The following is a 21,448-nucleotide window of genomic DNA, read 5'->3' as shown; positions in this document are numbered from 1 at the left end:
TCGAACCTTTATCCAAAATTTGAAAACTTCACAACACAAAACTCGTAAGCTCCGTTAGTGTAAGAAAATAAAACCACCACTTAGGTACTGTTGTCAACTCATTATAAATTAATATTGGTGTAATATCTACTGTATTCCAACTTCTCTATGGTTCATACCCTCCGATACTACTCATAGATTCATCAAAATAGAAAACAGAATCTGTCAAAAACAGAACAGTCTAGTAATCTGTATCATTCGAATACTTCTGGAACTCCAAAAATTCTGAAATAAATTATTGGACCTGAGGAATTTGTCTATTAATCATCTGCAAAAAGAATCAACCTAAAATCGCTCTTGTGTAAAAAATGGCAGCTAGTCTCGTGAGCGCAAAATTTTCTGTTTTTTATAGCAAGATCACATAGACTTCACCCAAGTCTTCCCAAAGGTTCTACTTGGCACAAACACTAATTAAAACATGAAACCACACCTAAACAGATGCTAGATGAATTATTTATTACTAAACAAGAGCAAAAGCAAAGGACAAAAATAAAATTGGTTTGCCTCCCAACAAGCGCTAACGCTTAACGCCCCTAGCTAGGCATGATGATTTCAATGATGCTCACATAAAAGATAAGAATTGAAACATAAAGAGAGCATCATGAAGAATATGACTAGCACATTTAAGTCTAACCCACTTCCTATGCATAGGGATTTTGTGATCAAATAACTTATGGGAACAATAATCAACTAGCATAGGAAGGCAAAACAAGCATAACTTCAAGATTTTCAACACATAGAGAGGAAACTTGATATTATTGCAATTTCTACAAGCATATGTTCCTCCCTCATAATGATTTTCAGTAGAATCATGAATGAATTCAACAATATACCCATCACATAAAGCATTCTTTTGATGAGCCACAAGCATAGAAATTTTATTACTCTCCACATAAGCAAATTTCTTCTCATGAATAGTAGTGGGATCTCAACAAAATAACTATCATGTGAGGCATAATCCAATTGAAAATTAAAATCAAGACGACAAGTTTCATGGTTATCATTATTATTTATAGCATACAAGTCATCACAATAATCATCATAAATAGGAGGCATGCTTTCATCATAATAAATTTGCTCATCAAAACTTGGGAGACAAAAAATATCATCTTCATCAAACATAGCATCCCCAAGCTTGTGGCTTTGCATATCATTGGAATCATGGGTATTCAAAGAATTCGTACTAACAACATTGAAATCATGCTCATCATACAAAGATTTAGTGCCAAACATTTTAATGCATTCTTCTTCTATCCCTTGAGAACAATTTTCCTTCCCATCATTTTCACGAAAGACATTAAAAAGATGAAGCATATGAGCCACCCTCAATTCCATTTTTTTTGTAGTTTTCTTTTATAGAATAAACTAGTGATAAAACAAGAAACTAAAAGATTCGATTGCAAGACCTAAAGATATACCTTCAAGCACTCACCTCCCCGGCAACGATGCCAGAAATTGCTTGATGTCTACTAAGCAAGCTTATTCTTGTAGACGTTGTTGGGCCTCCAAGTGCTGAGGTTTGTCGGATAGTAGCAAATTTACCTCAAGTGGATGACCTAAGGTTTATCAATCCGTGGGAGGCATAGGATGAAGATGGTGTCTCTCAAACAACCCTGCAACCAAATAACAAAGAGTCTCTTGTGTCCCCGACACACCCAACACAATGGTAAATTGTATAGGTGCACTAGTTCGGCGAAGAGATGGTGATACAAGTGCAATATGGATGATAGATATGAGTATTTGTAATCTGACAAATATAAAAACAGCAAGGTAGCAAGCGATAAAAGTGAGCGTAAATGGTATTGCAATGCTAGGAAACAAGGCCTAGGGTTCATAGTTTCACTAGTGCAAGTTCTCTCAACAATAATAACATAATTAGATCATATACCTATCCCTCAACATGCAACAAAGAGTCACTCCAAAGTCACAAATAGCAGAGAACAAATGTAGAGATTATTGTAGGGTACGAAACCACCCCAAAGTTATTCTTTCCGATCGATTTATTCAAGAGTCCGTAGTAAAATAACAATAAGCTATTCTTTCCGTTTGATCTATCATAGAGTTCGTACTAGAATAACACCTTAAGACACAAATCAACCAAAACCCTAATGTCACCTAGATACTCCAATGCCACTTCAAGTATCTGTGGGTATGATTATATGATATGCATCACACAATCTCAGATTCATCTATTCAACCAACACAAAGAACTTCAAAGAGTGCCCCAAAGTTTCTACCGGATAGCCAAGACGAAAGCGTGTGCCAACCCATATGCATAAGTTCACAATGTTACGGAACCCGCATGTTGATCACCAAAACATACATCAGGTGGATCACATGAATATCCCATTGTCACCAAAGATAAGCACATGCAAGACATACATCAAGTGTTCTCAAATCCTTCAAGACTCAATCCGATAAGATAACTTCAAAGGGAAAACTCAATCCATTACAAGAGAGTAGAGGGAGAGAAACATCATAAGATCCAACTATAATAGCAAAGCTCGGGATACATCAAGATCGTGCCAAATCAAGAACACGAGAGAGAGAGATCAAACACATAGCTACTGGTACATACCCTCAGCCCCGAGGGTGAACTACTCCCTCCTCGTCATGGAGAGTGCCGGGATGATGAAGATGGCCACCGGTGAGGGAACCCCCCTCCGGCAGGGTGCCGGAATAGGGTCCCGATTGGTTTTTGGTGGCTACAGAGGCTTGTGGCAGCGGAACTCCCGATCTAGGTTATTTTCTGGAGGTTTCTGTATTTATAGGAATTTTTGGCGTAGGTCTCACGTCAGGGGGGTCTCCGAGTCGTCCATGAGATAGGGGCCCACGCCCAGGGGGTAGGGCGCGCCCCCCACCCTCGTGGACAGCTCGGGACTCTTCTGGCCCAACTCTTTCACTCCGGGGGCTTCTTTTGGTCCATAAAAATCATCAAAAATTGGCACGTCAATTGGACTCCGTTTGGTATTCCTTTTCTATAAACTCAAAAACAAGGAAAAAAACAGAAACTGGCACTGGGCTCTAGGTTAATAGGTTAGTCCCAAAAATCATATAAAATAGCATATAAATGCATATAAAACATCCTAGATGGATAATATAATAGCATGGAACAATCAAAAATTAGAGATATGTTGGAGACGTATCAAGCATCCCCAAGCTTAATTCCTACTCGTCCTCGAGTAGGTAAATGATAAAAACAGAATTTTTGATGTGGAATGCTACCTATCATAATTTTCAATGTAATTTTTCTTATTGTGGCATGAATGTTCACATGCGAAAGATTGAATACAAAAGTTTAATATTGACATAAAAATAATAATGCTTCAAGCATACTAATAAAGCAATCATGTCTTCTCAAAATAACATGGCCAAAGAAAGTTATCCCTACAAAATCATATAGTCTGGCTATGCTCTATCTTCATCACACAAAATATTTAAATCATGCACGATCCTGATGACAAGCTAAGCAATTGTTTCATACTTTTGATGTTCTCAAACTTTTTCGGACTTAGAGGAAAATCTGGGAATGCAAAACAATACCATTATGATGCTGACTTTGGAGGCACATAATAGCAAGTATAGCAACTTTAATAATTATGCAAAATAAATGGGCATGTAGTAGAAATGATATAATTCAACTTAGTCCATGGGCACAAGTTCATATGATGCATGGAGTAATTACTATGATTCTTGGAAAATGGAATATACTGTTAATAGGTTGACAGATTTGACATGAAGGCAACTTGAGAGCAAGAAAGAGACAAACTACAACAAGTTATATGGCAACCAAGGGCGTGGCATCAAATTACTCATAAAAAAGAGCAAATAACATCAATGCATCATACACATATGGGTCATGGACTAGTGAGAACCATCAAGACAAGTTTGAATATTGTAACAGTTTCTGCAAGTGTAAAACAACAACATCATCATAGCATGTTGATGACCCACAAGTATAGGGGATCTATCGTATTCCTTTCGATAAGTAAGAGTGTCGAACCCAACGAGGAGCATAAAGAAATGATAAGCGGTTTTCAGCAAGGTATTCTCTGCAAGTACTGAAATAAGTGGTAACAGATAGTTTTGTGATAGGATAATTTGTACCGAGCAACAAGTAACAAAAGTAAATAAAGTGCAGCAAGGTGGCCCAATCCTTTTTGTAGCAAAGGACAAGCCTGGACAAACTCTTATATAGATAAAAGCGCTCCCGAGGACACATGGGAATTATCGTCAAACTAGTTTTCATCACGTTCATATGATTCGCGTTCGGTACTTTGGATAATTTGATATGTGGGTGAACCGGTGCTTGGGTGCTGTTCTTACATGAACAAGCATCCCACTTATGCTTAACCTCTATTGCAAGCATCCGCAACTACAACAAAAGTATTAAGGTAAACCTGACCATAGCATGAAACATATGGATCCAAATCAGCCCCTTACGAAGCAACGCATAAACTAGGGTTTAAGCTTTTGTCACTCTAGCAACCCATCGTCTACTTATTACTTCCCAATGCCTTCCTCTAGCCCAAATAATGGTGAAGTGTTATGTAGTCGACGTTCACATAACACCACTAGAGGCTAGACAACATACATCTCATCAAAATATAGAACGAATACCAAATTCACATGACTACTAATAGCAAGACTTCTCCCTTGTCCTCGGGAACAAACGTAACTACTCACAAAGCATATTCATGTTCATAATCAGAGGGGTATTAATATGCATATATGATCTGAACATATGATCTTCCACCAAATAAACCAACTAGCATCAACTACAAGTAGTAATCAACACTACTAGCAACCTACTAGTACCAATCCCGGACTTGGAGACAAGAATTGGATACAAGAGATGAACTAGGGTTTTGAGAGGAGATGGTGCTGGTGAAGATGTTGATGGAGATTGCCCTCTCCCGATGAGAGGAGTGTCGGTGATGACGATGGCGATGATTTCCCCCTCCGGGAGGGAAGTGTCCCCGGCAGAACAGCTCTGCCGGAGCCCTAGATTGGTTCCGCCAAAGTTCTGCCTCGTGGTGGCGGAGTCTCGTCCCGAAAGGTTGCTTATGATTTTTCCCTTGACGAAAGACTTCATATAGCAGAAGATGGCCACCGAAGAGCCAACAGGGGGCCCACGAGGCAGGGGGCGCGCACTGGGGGGCAGGGCACGCCCCCACCCTCGTGGACAGGTGGTGCCCCCCTGACGTATTTCTTCCGCTCAATATTTTTAATTATTTCCAAAAATGACTTTCGTGGAGTTTCAGGACTTTTGGAGTTGTGCAGAATAGGTCTCTAATATTTGCTCCTTTTCCAGCCCAGAATTCCAGCTGTCGGCATTCTCCCTCCTTATGTAAACCTTGTAAAATAAGAGAGAATAGGCATAAGTATTGTGACATAACGTGTAATAGTAGCCCATAATGCAATAAATATCGATATAAAAGCATGATGCAAAATGGACGTATCAACTCCCCCAAGCTTAGACCTCGCTTGTCCTCAAGCGGAAGCTGATAACGATAAATATGTCCACATATTTAGAGGTAGAGGTGTCAATAAAATAAAATGCGGACATGAGGGCATCATGATTCTCATAACAGCAACATAGATGGATATTGTCATATGTTTTCTTATGCTCAAGTAATAATCTATTCACAATGCAAAAGTACGAATCAGAAACTTTATTGAGAACTAACAAACTATAATCTCAGTCATTGAAGCAATTGCAATTTATCATAACATCAGAAAGATTCTATGTCAGAGCTTTCTAGCAAGTCCACATACTCCACTATCATTTAGTCTTTCATAATTGCTAACACTCACGCAATACTTGTGGTTACGGAGTTTTAATCGGACACAGAGAAAGATAGGGGCTTATAGTTTCGCCTCCCAACCTTTTACCCCAAGGGTAATGTCAACAATAATAACTCATGTTGACTTACATCCAATTAGATATATCTATCAGGATCTTTCCAACATATCGTGCTTGCTAAACACTAGTAGAAAAAGGGCCTTTAGTCCCGGTTCATAAGGGCCTTTAGTCCCGGTTCTGAAACCGGGACTAAAATGTCGGTACTAATGCCTCTCCCTTTAGTCCCGGTTCAATCCAGAACCAGGACTAAAGGGCGCGGCCACGTGGAGCTCCACCTTTAGTCCCGGTTGGTAACACCAACCGGGACTAAAGGAAATTTTATGATTTTTTTTTGAATTTTTTTTTTGAAATATATTTAATTTTTTTTATTTTCAAATTTCTAAATTATTTTAACCTCTAGTCTGTAATCACCACCCCTCATCACTTCTCAATTTATCCTCTAATCACCCCTCATCATTCCAAATCATCTAACTTCCCGAACGGTCACCCATCCTCCCACTCCCCCAGCCTGAGCACGCTTAACTTCCGGGTTCTATTCTCCCTCGTTCCAAGTCTACACTTGTTGTTTTCCTGACAATACTAAGATGTCAATCCTATTAACCTTCAGGAATTTTGCTTGAGCATGAAGTGACACATTTCATTGTTTTGTTTTGAAACTATTGTTTTAAAAAACAATAATTATTTAGCAACACTAATATTTCTTGAATAATTAGTTTGACCATTGTTTGACCACAGTTTGACCAGATTTGACCAAAATTGAAATAACTGAAATAATTATTTAGTAACACTAATATTCTAGAATAATTAGTTTGACCATTGTTTGACCACAGTTTGCCCACGGTTTGAAATTTTTTCGATTTTTTTCACTCTAGATCTTAAAAGCCCCGTAACTTTTTTTCTATTAGGTTTTTGAGGATTTTGAAAATGTTTAACGGGGTTCCCTCGACTAAGTTTGGATGTAACTTTTCGACTAGATGATTTTTCATATAAAAAACTTTTTCATCCGAGTTAGTATGCAAAAGTTATGCCCATTTTTACAAATTTCAGAGAGATTTTGCAAATAAAGTCAAAATTCACATTTGCAAATTTTCCCAACAACTAGACCACATATCACATGGGAAACTTATTTTCTTTTGTTTTTTTGACATTTCCATCATTTTCTTTTATTTTTTTAAAACTGAAAAGGCGATCCACGGGGGGGGGGGGGGGGGTATAGTTTGAAAATGGGACCTTTAGTACCGGTTCGTGGCACGAACCGGGACTAAAGGTCTCATCCCCATTAGTCCCGGTTTGAGGCACGAACCGGGACTAAAGGTCTAATCTTTAGTCCCGGTTTGTGGCACGAACCGGGACCAATGGTTGTGGGCCAGGAGCGAGGCCCATTGGTCCCGGTTCATCCCACCAACCGGGACCAAAAGGTCTAGATGAACCGGGACCAATGGCCCACGTGGCCCGGCCGCCCCCCTGGGCTCATGAACCGGGACCAATGCCCCCATTGGTCCCGGTTCTGGACTGAACCAGGACTAATGGGGTTACCCGGCCTGGACCAAAGCCCCCTTTTCTACTAGTGAAAGGATAAAATGTAAAAAAGGAAAGGTGAAGATCACCATGACTCTTGCATAAGGTAGAAGGTAATAATAAAATATAGGCCCTTCGCAGAGGGAAGCAGAGGTTTCCATGCGCTTTCATGGTTGGATGCACAAAATCTTAATGCGAAAGAACGTTACTTTATATTGCCACTTGCAATATGAACCTTTATTATGCAGTCCGTCGCTTTTATTTCTTCCACATCACAAGATTGTACAAAGCTTATTTCCTCCACACCAATCAATCATACATATTTAGAGAGAAATTTTTATTGCTTGCACCGATGACAACTTACTTGAATGATCTTACTCAATCCATAGGTAGATATGGTGGACTCTCATAGCAAAACTGGTTTAAGGGTTTTCGGAAGCACAAGTAGTATCTCTACTTGGTGCTAAGAATTTGGCTAGCATGAGCGGGAAAGGCAAGCTCAACATGTTGGATGATCCATGACAATATTCTTTATCTCAGATATAAGAAAACATAACCCATTACGTTGTCTTCCTTGTCCAACATCAACTCTTTAGCATGTCATATTTTAATGAGTGCTCCCAATCATAAAAGATGTCCATGATAATATATTTATATGTGAAACCTCTCTTTCTTTATTACTTCCTATTAATTGCAACGATGACCAAAGCTAATATTTTCCAACTCCCAACAACTTTTAATCATCATACTATTTCTATGTGAAGTCATTACTCTCGATAAGATCAATATGATCTCTTTGTTTCTTTCTATTCTTTTCTTTTATTCACTCAAGATCATAGCAAGATAATCAAGCCCTTGACTCAACACTAATCTTTATTATATATAGCTCACGGACTCGATTACATAGGAAGATCATAAAGCAAAACTCAAAACTAGATCATGCCATAAACTTTATTCTACTAGATCAAGATACTACTAATAGGATCGAACTAAGAAAAACGATAAAGATAGGAGTGTGATGGTGATACAATACCGGGGCACCTCCCCCAAGCTTGGCAGTTGCCAAGGGGAGTGCCCATACCCATGTGATTATATCTCCTTCTTTGTTGGTGAGGAAGATGATGATTTGGTTGATGGCGTAGGCTTCTTCCTTAATTTGCGCTTGAGGACAGAATTTTGATCCCTCAAGTCGTCAATCTCCTGCTCCAGGATTAATATCTTTCTGCATAGTTCCTGCTTGTTTTCCTGCAAGAGACGAAAAGGGATAAACTCAATCTTAGATTTCTTTGCTCTATCAGGGAGGCTTGACTTTTTGAACTCCACATGCATGTCCCCAGGTTGAGGTAATGGGGCTTCATCTTCATCTGAGCTCGTCTCCTCCTTCCTCTTGGGTTCATAGTCCTATTCTTCCTCCGTAGTCCAACCACAGTGCTCCACATCTCCATAGACCTTAGGATCTGCAAGGTAATCGTCCACATAGCTTTCTCCCTCCGAATCCTGGGACGACATGTTGCTCTAATCTGCAGCAGGACAGCTCGAAACAAGAACAGAGGATAATTGCGTGATAGAAACTAGTCAAAACCTTCGGGAGATTATATAATGAATTTTTACAGACCAAAATACGTATCGTGCAAGAAAATGGAGTCCGGAGAGCACACGAGGTGCCCACGAGGCAGGGGGCGCGCCCTCCACCCTCGTGGAGGCCTCGTGTCCTTCCCGGACTGCCTCTTATTTTTCTATTTTTCTAAATATTCTAAAACGGAGAAATGTTGCCTTAAAATCTGTTTTGGAGTCGGTTTACATACCGTACCACATACCTATTCCTTTTCGGAGTCTGAAATGTTCCAGAAAGTGTCCCTTATGTATTCCTCCGGGGTTACGGTTTCAATAACATTGGTTTCAACATTTATAGGATTACCTAAGATATAATGTTTGATTCTTTGATCGTTCACCACCTTCGGATTTGTGCCTTCGAAGTTGTTGATTTTTATGGCACCGGAACGATAGACCTCCTCGATAACGTAAGGGCCTTCCCATTTAGAGAGAAGTTTTCCTGCAAAAAATCTTAAGCGAGAGTTGTATAGCAATACATAATCACCTACATTAAACTCACGCTTTTGTATCCTTTTGTCATGCCATCTTTTAACTTTTTCTTTAAACAACTAGGCATTTTCATAAGCTTGGGTTCTCCATTCATCAAGTGAGCTAATGTCAAATAACCTCTTCTCACCGGCAAGTTTGAAATCATAATTGAGCTCTTTAATAGCCCAATATGCTTTATGTTCTAGTTCGAGAGGTAAGTGACATGCTTTTCCATAAACCATTTTATACGGAGACATGCCCATAGGATTTTTATAGGCAGTTCTGTAGGCCCATAATGCATCGTCAAGTTTCTTGGACCAATTCTTTCTAGACCTATTGACAGTCTTTTGCAAAATTAATTTGAGTTCTCTATTACTCAATTCTACTTGACCACTAGACTATGGGTGATAAGGAGATGCAGTTCTATGATTAACATCATACTTAGCAAGCATTTTACGGGAAGCACCATGAATAAAATGTGAACCACCATCAGTCATTAAATATCTAGGGACTCCAAACCTCGGAAAAATAACTTCTTTAAGCATTTTAATAGAAGTGTTATGATCAGCACTACTAGTTGGAATAGCTTCTACCCACTTAGTAACGTAATCAACAGCAACTAAAATATGTGTATATCCATTAGAGGCAGGAAAAGGTCCCATATAATCAAAGCCCCAAACATCAAATGGTTCAATAACAAGTGAATAGTTCATAGGCATTTCTTGATGTCTACTAATATTACCAATTCTTTGACTTTCATCACAAGATAAGACAAACTTACGGGCATCCTTGAAGAGAGTAGGCCAATAAAAATCGGATTGCAATACCTTATGTGCAGTTCTATCTCCAGCATGGTGTCCTCCATAAGCCTGGGAGTGACACTTGTGTAGGATCTGTTCCTGTTCATGCTCAGGTACACAACGTCTAATAACACCATCTACTCCTTCTTTATAAAGATGTGGGTCATCCCAAAAATAATGTCTCAAATCATAGAAAAACTTTTTCTTTTGCTGGTATGTGAAACTAGGTGGTATAAATTTCGCAACAATGTAATTGGCATAATCAGCATACCATGGAGCAGTACGAGAAGTACTTATGACATTTAATTGTTCATCAGGAAAGCTATCATCAATAGGTAGTGGGTCATCAAGAATATTTTCTAACCTAGAAAAGTTGTCTGCAACGGGGTTCTCAGCTCCCTTTCTATCAACAATAAGCAAATCAAATTCTTGTAGCAAGAGAACCCATCTAATAAGTCTAGGTTTAGCATCTTTCTTTTCCATAAGATATTTAATAGCAGCATGATCCGTGTGAATAGTTACTTTAGAGTCAATAATATAAGGTCTGAACTTATCACAAGCAAATACAACTGCTAAGAATTCCTTTTCAGTAGTAGCATAATTTCTCTAAGCATTGTCTAGAGTTTTACTAGCATATTGAATAACATTTAAGTTCTTATCAACTCTTTGCCCTAGAACAGCACCTACAGCATAATGACTAGCATCACACATAATTTCAAAGGATAAATTCCAATCAGGTGGCTGAACAATAGGTGCAGAGATCAATGCTTTTTAAGTATTTCAAATGCTTCTACACAATCATCATCAAAGACAAATGGTATATATTTTTGTAATAAATTAGTCAGAGGCCGAGAAATTTTTGAGAAGTCCTTAATGAACCTCCTACAAAATCCGGCATGACCAAGGAAACTTCTGATACCTTTGATGTCCTTGGGACATGCACTAGTAGAAAACAGGTCTTTCGTCCAGGCCGGGTCAGCCCATTAGTCCCGGTTCAGTCTAGAACCGGGACCAATGTGGGCATTGGTCCCGGTTCGTGAGCCCAGGGGGCCGGCCGGGCCACGTGGGCCATTGGTCCCGGTTCATCTGGACCTTTTGGTCCCGGTTGGTGGGATGAACCAGGACCAATGGGCCTCGCTCCTGGCCCACCACCATTGGTCCCGGTTGGTGGCTTGAACCGGGACCAAAGGCTCCCCTTTAGTCCCAGCTCATGCCACCAACCGGTACCAATGAGGTGCCTATATATACCCCTCGCTCGCGAGCAGAGCACGCCAGTGCTCTGTTTTTCTCTGGCCGAGGGGGAGAGGGCTTTGTGGTGCTCTAGCTCACCTCCTATGCACATGAGGTGTTCGATGGAATGCCCGAGTCACACTACTTAAGCTTTCTCCTCTTGAAGCTCGACCTCCAAGCTCCATTTTCCTCGAGATTTGTCTAGATTTAGCGGTCCGTCACGGCCCGTCCCTGTCTTCACCGTCGTCGATCACCCGCGCCGATCTCATCACCGACACCACCGTGGTGAGCCTCTTGTTCTTATCTTCTTTCTGAAAGGAAAAATATTCTTACTTGTATGTTTAGGTAGATACTTGTATCATTTTCTTACATTTATTATTGCATCTTATATAGTGCGATGGTTTTGGTATCCACCCCCGTCGGCCCTCGTCCTATCTATGATTCGGATGTGGTATGTATATTATCTTTATAACTATTGGTTCATTTATTGTTTATGAAAATTATGCCGACCAACGTGACATAGATTTTATTTATCTAGGATGTATGTGAATCGGAAATGCCAACCGACCCTATTGTCGAGAGGTTAAATTTAGTTGAAGAAGAAAACAATTTGTTGAAGGAAAAAATAAAAAAAATTGAGGAGGAGAAGATGATATTGGAGTTGCATGTTGCGGATGTCTTCGATGATCACAAGATCAAGATGGATGCAATGCGCTTGAAGATTAGAAAGATTAGAAAAAATTCCATTCATACCGAGGCTTGGTATCATTATGCCGTTGGATCAATTGTTACCTTGGTTGCGATTATGATCGCATTTGTTTTCGCATTGAAATGTTTTACATAGTTTCAATGTATGGTTTAATTAATTAGATGCTCTGGAGAGCTATATGTTGTTAGATGAGAACTATGTATGCACTTTGGTTTTAATGTGATGATGAACTTCTATTAATTTGGACACTTAATTATATATAATGCATGCAGATGAACCGGCAATGGATGTACGGTGACAGACACAACCGCGAGTACATTAAGGGCGTGCATGAGTTTCTCGATGCGGCTGAGGAAAACAAGTAGAATGGTTTTATGTGTTGTCCATGCACTGAATGCGGGAATACGAGGTCTTACTCTAACCAGAAAATCCTTCACTCCCACCTGCTTTACAAGGGTTTCATGCCACACTATAATGTTTGGACGAGGCACGGAGAAATAGGAGTTATGATGGAAGACGGCAAAGAAGAAGACTATGATGACAACTTGTGCCCCTGAATACGGTGATGCTGCAACGGGGGGAGCTGGTGAAGATCAAGAGGAACCAGACGATGTGCCCAATGATGCTGCAACGGGTGAAGCTGCTGAAGATCAAGAGGAACCAAACGATGTGCCCGATGATGATGATCTCCGCCGGGTCATTGTCGATGCAAGGACGCAATGCATTAGTTAAAAGGAGAAGCTGAAGTTCGATCGCATGTTAGAGGATCACAAAAAAGGGTTATACCCGAATTGCGAAGATGGCAACACAAATCTCGGTACCGTACTGGAATTGCTGCAGTGGAAGGCAAAGAATGCTGTGGCTGACAAAGGATTTGAGAAGCTACTGAAAATATTGAAGAAGAAGCTTCGAAAGGATAACGAATTGCCCGACAGTACATACGCAGCAAAGAAGGTCGTATGCCCTCTAGGATTGGAGGTGGAGAAGATACATGCATGCCCTAATGACTGCATCCTCTATCGTGGTGCACACAAGGATCTGAACGCATGCCTGGTATGCGGTGCATTGCGGTATAAGATCAGACGAGATGACCCTGGTGATGTTGACGGCGAGCCCCCAGGAAGAGGGTTCCTGCGAAGGTGATGTGGTATGCTCCTATAATACCACGGTTGAAACCTCTGTTCAAAAATGAAGAGCATGCCAAGTTGATGCGATGGCACAGTGAGAACCGAAAGAAAGATGGGAAGTTGAGAGCACCCGCTGACGGGTCGTAGTGGAGAAAAATCGAGAGAAAGTACTGGGATGAGTTTGCAAAGGACCCAAGGAATGTATGGTTTGCTTTAAGCGCGGATGGCATTAATCCTTTCGGGGAGCAGAGCAGCAATCACAGCACCTGGCCCGTGACTCTATGTATGTATAACCTTCCTCCTTGGATGTGCATGAAGCAGAAGTTCATTATGATGCCAGTTCTCATCCAAGGCCCTAAGCAACCCGGCAACGAAATTGATGTGTACCTAAGGCCATTAGTTGAAGAACTTTTACAGTTGTGGAATGAAAATGGTGTACGTACGTGGGATGAGCACAGACAGGAGGAATTTAACCTTAAGGCGTTGCTGTTCGTGACCATCAACGATTGGCCCACTCTCAGTAACCTTTCAGGACAGACAAACAAAGGATACCACGCATGCATGCAATGTTTAGATGACAGTGAAAGTATATACCTGGACAAATGCAGGAAGAATGTGTACCTGGGCCATCGTCGATTTCTTCCGACCAACCATCAATGTCGAAAGAAAGGCAAGCATTTCAAAGGCGAGGCAGATCATCGAAAGAAGCCCGCCATGCGCACCAGTGATCACGTGCTTGCTATGGTCAATGATTTACACTACGTAATCTTTGGAAAGGGTCCCGGTGGACTAGCTGTTCCAAATGACGCTGAGGGACACGCACCCATGTGGAAGAAGAAATCTATATTTTGGGACCTACCCTACTGGAAAGACCTAGAGGTCCGCTCCTCAATCGACGTGATGCACATGACGAAGAACCTTTGCGTGAACCTGCTAGGCTTCTTGGGCGTGTATGGGAAGACAAAAGATACACCTGAGGCATGGGAGGACCTGCAACGTTTGCACGAAAAAGACGGCATGCCTCCGAAGAAGTATAAAGGTCCTGCCAGCTACGCTCTTACGAAACTAGAGAAAGAAATCTTCTTTGAATGCCTGCTCAGTATGAAGGTCATGACTGGCTTCTCGTCGAATATAAAGGGAATAATAAATATGCCAGAGAAAAAGTTTCAGAACCTAAAGTCTCATGACTTCCATGTGATTATGACGCAACTACTTCCGGTTGCATTGAGGGGGCTTCTACCGGAAAACGTCCGATTAGCCATTGTGAAGCTATGTGCATTCCTCAATGCAATCTCTCAGAAGGTGATCGATCCAGAAATCGTACCAAGGCTAAGGAGTGATGTGGCGCGATATCTTGTCAGTTTCGAGCTGGTGTTCCCACCATCCTTCTTCAATATCATGACGCACATCCTAGTTCATCTAGTCGACGAGATTGTCATCTTGGGGCCCGTATTTCTACACAATATGTTCCCCTTTGAGAGGTTCATGGGAGTCCTAAAGAAATATGTCCGTAATCGCGCTAGGCCAGAAGGAAGCATCTCCATGGGCCATCAAACAGAGGATGTTATCGGGTTTTGCGTTGACTTCATTCCTGGCCTTAACAAGATAGATCTCCCTAAATCGTGGTATGAGGGGAGACTGACTGGAAAAGGCACTCTTGGAAGAGACTCAATAATATGCAGGGACGGATATTCTTGGTCTCAAGCACACTACACAGTTCTACAGAACTCTACCTTGGTGACCCCGTATGTCGATGAACACAAGAACAGTCTGGGCTCCAAACACCCGGAGCAGTGCGATGACTGGATTACATGTGAACACATCAGGACTTTCAGCAGTTGGTTGGAAACACGTCTCAGAGGTGACAACACTGTTTGTGATGAGTTGTACTTGTTTTCCAGGGGACCATCTTTGACTGTATTGACTTACAAAGGATACGAGATAAACGGGAATACAATTTACACGATCGCCCAAGATCAAAAGAGCACCAACCAAAACAGCGATGTCCGCTTTGATGCAGCAACCGAGAGCGGAAAGGATACATATTATGGTTACATAGTGGACATATGGGAACTTGACTACGGACCTGATTTTAAGGTCCCTTTGTTTAAGTGCAAATGGGTCAATCTGTTAGGCGGCGGGGTACAGGTAGACCCACAGTATGGAATGACAACAGTGGATCTGAAAAATATTGGGTACACTGACGAACTGTTCGTCCTAGCCAATGATGTGGCAAATGTTATCTATGTGAAGGACATGTCTACCAAACCGAGAAAAAGAAAAGATAAGGAAGCGAATACATCATACGATGAGCCAAAGCGCCACATAGTTCTTTCAGGAAAAAGGGACATCCTGGGAGTGGACGGCAAGACAGACATGTCTGAAGATTATGAAAAGTTTCATGAAATTCCTCCCTTCAATGTCAAGGCTGACCCAAGCATCCTGATAAACAATGAAGATTATCCATGGTTACGGCGCAATAAGCAAATGACACAAGGGAAGAAAAAGTGAAGACTTTCTCCCGCAACTATTATGATGATACCATGCCAACTTTGTAACACACGAACATGCTACCATTGTCCGTTTTGTACATGCACATGCTATGTGGGTGAAATTATGATACCATCCCAACTTTCAACTTTTTCAGAGTTCATTTGAAAGTGTTTGTCCATTTTGTACACGAAGTGCATCAAGTTTTCTCTATAAGCGCATCTATTCTCATTTTTTTAGTAAGTTAATCACAAACTTGTGATTCAAACAATTTTCAAAGAATTCAAATTTTAACTTTCAAATTTGAAAACTAATGGCACTAACAGAAAGTTTATAATTTTTCTAAAACTAATGGCACTAACAGAAAGTTTATAATTTTGCTAACCTAAAAGCAAACAGAATTAAAAATTAAAGCAAAAAACAAAAGAAAATAAATAATGGCAAAAAACAAATGAAAAAAACAGGAAAAAACTATTTTTATAGTAAAGTTAATCACAAAATAAAATAAATAAAGCAAAAAAGAAAACAAAAAAACTAAAAAAGTGTTTTCAAATTTGAAAACTAATGGCACTAACAGAAAGTTTATAATTTTTCTAAAACTAATGGCACTAACAGAAAGTTTATAATTTTTCTAACCTAAAAGCAAACAGAATTAAAAATTAAAGCAAAAAAACAAAAGAAAATAAATAATGCAAAAAACAAATGAAAAAAACAGGAAAAAACTATTTTTATAGTAAAGTTAATCACAAAATAAAATAAATAAAGCAAAAAAGAAAACAAAAAAACTAAAAAAGTGTTTTCAAATTTGAAAACTAATGGCACTAACAGAAAGTTTATAATTTTTCTAAAACTAATGGCACTAACAGAAAGTTTATAATTTTGCTAACCTAAAAGAAAACAGAATTAAAACTTAAAGCAAAAAACAAAAGAAAATAAATAATGCAAAAAACAAATCAAAAAAACAGGAAAAAACTATTTTTATAGTAAAGTTAATCACAAAAAAAAAATAAAGCAACAAAGAAAACAAAAAAACCAAAAAAGTGTTTTCAAATTTGAAAACTAATGGCATTAACAAAAAGTTTATAATTTTTCTAAAACTAAAAGCATAAAGAATTAAAAATAAAGCAAAAAACAAAATAAAAATAAATAAAGCAACAAAAAAATGCCACCTACTGGGCCACCACGGCCTGAATACGACTAGAAACCCTACCATGGCCAGGATTCAGGCCCGCAGCAGGCCCAGTAGGCCCACATGCATTACAGTGACAGATTAGGCCCGAAAGCCTGCAGTTGAGAGGAGCTCAGGAGGGTGGGCGTAGCAGCGCTTATAAACCACTCCTGAGCCCTATCAACTAGCGAGGTGGGACTAAACTTTTGGGCGCGGGGCAGCACAAGGCCATTGGTCCCGGTTGGTGCCACCAACCGGGACCAAAGGCCGCGCCCGCCCTTTGGGCTGCTGAAAATTGGCCTTTGGTCCCGATTGGTGGCACCAACCGGGACTAAAGAGGGGCATTAGTCCCTGTTGGTTTCACGATCCGGGACTAGTGCTCTGGCTATATAAGCCAACACTTGTGAAATTCTCGATTCAGTTCGATCGATCTCCTCGTCCTCTTCTCCGACGACGCCGCCAGGCTACTCCTCGTCCTCGTCGCCGCCGAGCCCTCCGGACCACGTCGTCACCTCCCTGAGCCCGCGTCGTCCTCGTCGCCGGCATCCCTGAGCCCGCCGCCCTCGTCCCCGTCGCCGCGTGCCTCCCCGAGACCGCCTCCTTGTCCCTGTCACCGCGTGCCACCCGAGGCTGCCGTCCCCGTCACCGCGTGCCGCCCCGAGCCCGCCGTCCTCGTCGCCGGACTCCAGCCGTCGCCGCCCCCCTCAAAGTGAGCCCCCCTCTCGAGTGCCACTCTTGCGCCCGAGCGCCCCTTGCTCCGCCCCTACTCCATGGTCGCCGCCGGCCCCGATGCATTGAAGAGCAGAAGGAGAGGAGAAGTACAGGAGAGGAGAAGTGGAGCAGCAGCAACGCGCTGTCCACTTTTCTGAATTTTTTGGAATTTCTGAATTTTTTTGTCCATATAGAAGGTGTTTGATGAAATGCTAGATGGCTTTGGGCATTTTTGGAATTTTTAAATTTTTTTTGTGGTGAGGTACTGATGCAAGACAAAGGCGATGGCAAAATCACCTCCCTGAGCCCGCGTCGTCCTCGTCGCCGGCATCCCTGAGCCCGCCGCCCTCGTCCCCGTCGCCGCGTGCCTCCCCGAGACCGCCTCCTTGTCCCTGTCACCGCGTGCCACCCGAGGCTGCCGTCCCCGTCACCGCGTGCCGCCCCGAGCCCGCCGTCCTCGTCGCCGGACTCCAGCCGTCGCCGCCCCCCTCAAAGTGAGCCCCCCTCTCGAGTGCCACTCTTGCGCCCGAGCGCCCCTTGCTCCGCCCCTACTCCATGGTCGCCGCCGGCCCCGATGCATTGAAGAGCAGAAGGAGAGGAGAAGTACAGGAGAGGAGAAGTGGAGCAGCAGCAACGCGCTGTCCACTTTTCTGAATTTTTTGGAATTTCTGAATTTTTTTGTCCATATAGAAGGTGTTTGATGAAATGCTAGATGGCTTTGGGCATTTTTGGAATTTTTAAATTTTTTTTGTGGTGAGGTACTGATGCAAGACAAAGGCGATGGCAAAATTTCAGAATTTTTGGAGAGGTTTAGAATAGGTTTTCAACAAGTTATTTGAATCCGATTCAAATTTCATTTGAATGAAATTTGAAAATTTTGAACTATGGATCAGAAGGTTTTTGGTGAAACGGATTGTGGGTACTGTCATGAAGTTGGAGTAATTTTTCTGGTTGTAAAAGAGTTAGGAAAATTTAGAATATGCTAAATATGTCAAAAATGTTTTTTTCATATGATGTTTTTTTCATACATGTATTCATTTTTTTATTTAGGTTGTTAATTAGTAGATATCGATTTTAGGATAGTGTAGAGGAAAAAGTAAAATAAGGAAAAGGAAGAAAAGAGGAAGAAGGAAGAAGAAGAAAAAAAGGTAGGAGTGGAAAAACGAAAATAAGAAGAGGAAGACTTCTTTTTTTTCTTCGATCTTCTCCTCTATTCCTTTCTTCTTCTCCTCTATTTTCTTCTTCGATCTTTTTTCGTCTTCTTACATGAGGGTCGGGAGGTCGATATACCCCCTCTCTGATAACTTCGACATGAGGGGGGGTCACCAAGGGTTCGAGGGGCGAGGGTCGGAAACTCTAGGGTAGAGGTTCAAGGGTCACCGAGGGTTCGAGTGGCGAGGGTCGGGAACTAGGGTAGAGTTTCGAGGGTCACTGAGGGTTCGAGGGGCGAGGGTCGGGAACTAGGGTAGAGGTTCGAGGGTCACCGAGGGTTCGAGGGTCGTCGAGGGGTCGAGATGTTGCCTAGTGTCAAAGTATTAAAGATCCATGGCTTCATCATTAGATGGAAGTAACCGGGGCATGATGGTACGAAGTTGTGCAAAGTTGTTTTGGAATGGAGTTCCGGATAGAATAATTCGCCTTTTTGTACGAATTTCAGCAAAGGCCTTCCAAATAGGGATATTTGGAAGGCTCTTGCTGCACTTTGTACGAAAAAGCGAATTATCCTATCCGGGACTCCGTTCCGAAACAACTTTGTAGACTTCGTACCATCATGCACCTCTTACTTTCCTAGTGTCAAAGTATTGAAGAAATCCATGGCTTCATCATTAGCCAGAAGTAACCAGGGCATGACGAAGTCCTCCAAAGTTATTTTGGAATGGTGTCCCAGATAGGATAATTTGCCTTTTTGTATGAATTTCAGCAAAGGCCTTCCAAATAACGATATTTGGAAGGTTCTTGCTGAACTTTGTACCAAAAAGCAAATTATCCTATCTAGGACTCCGTTCCAAAATAACTTTGGAGAGCTTCGTACCATCATGCACCTGTTACTTTCGCCTAATGATGAAGACATGGTTTTGTTGAATCCTTTGACACTAGGCAACCTCCCGACCCCTCGGCGATCCTCTCGAACATGAGAGGAAGAAGAGGATAAAAAAGAAGAGGAAGAAGAAAAAAAAGAGGAGAAGAAAGAATAGAGGAGTTCTTCTCCTCTATTCTTTCTTCTCCTCTTTTTTTATTCTTCTTCCTCTTTTTTTATCGGGAACGAGGGTCGTCGAGGGACATATAGATGTAGTGTCGTCGTTGTCGATATATACCCCCTCCCGATAGCTTCAACACGTGGGGGGTCGATATTACCCCCTCCTTGAAGCGTTCTCGAGGCCACCCCAAACCCTTGAAGCATTGTCGAGGCCACCCCAAACCCTATAGAAGCAGCGTCGAGGCCACTAATTAATATATATGATTCCTTACTATGATTAGGTAGCTAGTTCTATGTTTGGCACTAATATATCCATCTGTCATGTTTGAATAATAATTGCCATGTTGTAAATATTTGTAGAAACTATGGACACCGCCCGAGACGAAGCAAAAGAAGCGTTGTTGAGGGACATAATCGCAGAAGGAAGTGATGCCGTCTCGTTGTTTCTCAATGACACCGATGGTCTGGAAGGAGAGGGTGAAGAAGCTGGCTACGGTGACCTAATGCCGGTGCAAGAAGAAGAACATGAGGACGGCTCCGGTGACCCAATGCCAGTGCAAGAAGGAGACCGTGATGACGGCTCCGGTGACCGAACCGAGTCAGGCCAGGTATATATATTAGTTAAGCCTGTGTTGACTAGCTGATTGATGCATTCATTGTTTTGGTATGTGCACATATTAATTAAGTCTTTGTTCTTTTTTCTAGCCCTCCGGATCGAGCACAACTTTGGTAAAGAGACGAGGCCCGAAGAAAAAGTTGAGCTCGGATGAAAAGTTTGAGATCATAGCAATCGCGCCCGACGGCCAACCGATTGAACCCATCCGAACAAAGAATGCATTTGTTGCTCAGTGCGGGGTTCTGGTTAGGGACAAGATCCCAATAAGCATCCAGCAATGGTTTAAGCCAGCTACAGAAGACCCTGAGGTGTCTTATGTCAATGATATGCAGAAAAATGATCTTTGGACTGAGCTGAAGTCAAATTTCACCCTACCACCAGAGGATAATCTAGAGAACCCAGTTAAAGAGCAATTAATCAAGTCTTTTTCTCTTAAGAGGATGGCAGAACTATTCAGGAGGTGGAAGAAAGAGCTGAATAAGTTTGTCGAAAATAATGAGACACCAGAATTCAAGGGCAGATATGAGAAGATCAGAGATCATTGGCCCGCATTTGTGGCCCACAAGACATCGGAAAAGAGTAAGAAGATGTCGGCGACAAACAAGCAAAATGCTGTGAAGAAGAAGCTTCACCATCGCATGGGGTCAGGTGGCTACCTCGTAGCCCGGCCTAAGTGGGCCAAGACTGAGAATGATCTGGTTGATAAAGGGATCGAACCAGAGACAATTAGCTGGCCAGACCGTTGCCGGACTTGGTTCTTCGGGGCTGGCAGAACCTTGGACCCTGTAACAGGGAAGTGCATTTGGACGAACGATCAAATGGACATACCAGTCAGGAAGCTTAAGCAGTATATCGAAGCAGCGCAGCAAGGGAAGTTCTTTCCAGACAAAGAGAA

Source organism: Triticum urartu, chromosome 6, assembly GCF_003073215.2.
Source record: "Triticum urartu cultivar G1812 chromosome 6, Tu2.1, whole genome shotgun sequence".
Taxonomy (NCBI): domain Eukaryota; kingdom Viridiplantae; phylum Streptophyta; class Magnoliopsida; order Poales; family Poaceae; genus Triticum; species Triticum urartu.
Note: the sequence above shows the minus strand (reverse complement) of the source record.